The sequence below is a fragment of the Dromiciops gliroides genome, chromosome 6, assembly GCF_019393635.1.
Source record: "Dromiciops gliroides isolate mDroGli1 chromosome 6, mDroGli1.pri, whole genome shotgun sequence".
In the NCBI taxonomy this organism is placed as follows: domain Eukaryota; kingdom Metazoa; phylum Chordata; class Mammalia; order Microbiotheria; family Microbiotheriidae; genus Dromiciops; species Dromiciops gliroides.
In genome coordinates, this window is record NC_057866.1 from 9,867,300 (window position 1) to 9,869,201 (window position 1,902).

Sequence of the window (1,902 nt, forward strand, 5' to 3'; positions counted from 1 at the left end):
TGTGAGTGGTTTTTTCATTATGCTGTGAGCTCCTTGAGGAACTGAGATGGAAAGGCATCAGAGAAACATTGTTTGGTAATTCCCAGATAAGGAAACTCCCTCCACTGATATGTCAGCATCTTCTCTGCAATTTATGATCTTAGAGAACTGCCTGGGGGCAACTTCCAGTCAAGATCACACAGCCACACAGTTAGAGGCTGCTCTTGAATTTAGGTGTCCTGACTCTGAGGCTAAGGTTCAGCTGCATAGTGGGTGACAAGGCCAGTCAGTCAGTCAATAAATAGTCATTAAGCATTTATTAAACTGAGGCACACGGGGCACACCACTTGCCCAGGATCACACAACTGCTTGATTGAGGCTGCATTTCAACTCAGATCTTCCTGACTTGAGTGTTAGTGCTCTATATACCGTGCACCTAGATGCCACATGAATGAAAGAGAATATTCCTGTGTGTTATATGTGTGAAACAAAAGACATTCTGATACAGAAATGTGAGAGATATGCCAGAAAAAGGAAGAAAAGAGGGTATTGAATCATTTTTTAAAATTCACAGGAAGAGAAGGAAGACCAGAAGGAAAAACATATAAATTAGAAAGCTTCATATGTTATATGGTGAACGTGTTACCTGCCTGAAAGAAAATGCAAATTGTAAATAATAAAGATTCATGGATGTACAGGTATATTTAGACACATATAGCTTTATATATATATATGTGTGTGTGTGTGTGCATGCAAATATATGTGTGGGGGTATATGTGGAATCTGTGTTTGTATAAATGTTTATATATTTCTACATCCAGGCATACAGTTATCCCTTCCACATCACGACTTTCCCATCTCAGTTCAGATATATCATGGCTCAGCATAAGAAAGTAAATGGGAATTTTTTGGAGTGTTACAGAAGCTACAGATGACACATGAAGGCCAACAGATGACAAAGAGAAAATTTAGAGACTCTGAAATACACAAAATATACATATAGTATTGCATGCTATCAACCCAAATTTTATAACAAGGCATTATAAACACTGCATAAAAGGAAAAGAATAAATTCAGATTTCTTTGGTACGAAGGGAGAGTCAAAATTTTCCCATGGATTTCCCAGATGATAGGGGTTCCATTCCCCTAAACTCTGTGATGTGGCTGGGATAATAAAATAGACATGTATTTGTGTGATATGTATAGGTATGCGTGGGTATAAATACTGCAGAGAACATGGTAAGGTTTCAACTTGTCCAAGAGTGGTAAGCAGGATGGGGAAAACAAATTACACAAAAATGAAGATGTAAATGGAAAGAACAACTCCCTTCCCCCTCCAAAAATCCTATAGATACCTTGACTAATAATAAATATCTTAAGAAGAGATAGGAGAATATGCTGCTCTCTACTTTGCAGAAGTGAGGGAAGATGGGAACAGGATGTTGTACATCTTGTCAGACCAAGTTCATGGGTAGGTTGGTTTTGTTCAACTACTTTCCCTCCCACACCCTTCTTTCTTTTTTCTTCTTTGCTGTAAAGGATGGCTATTTGATTTGGTGAGGGAGATGGGATCTATTGGAAGGGAAGGCAATGTAAAATGACAAGATGGCAATAAGCTTACAAAATGATTTTTAAACTTAGTTGAGGTGTATGTGTGCCATATAAAATGCACCAATGTTCAGACTTGCTCAATGATGTTGGATAAATGAAATTTAAATGCAGTGAAGTCATGCCAAATGCCCAAGGGCTGCTGAATAAAACCTGACTGGGAGCAGGAGGCAGTCAGTCCAAGAGGCCAAAGCTAAGTGCTGTGTGCAGGGAAGCCAGTGCTGCCAGAGGCTGGGAAGGATCAGTATGGGGTTCTCAGAGTTACTTGGAACCATTGGGGGAATGGGGCACTTCCAGGTCTTACAGACTGCACTG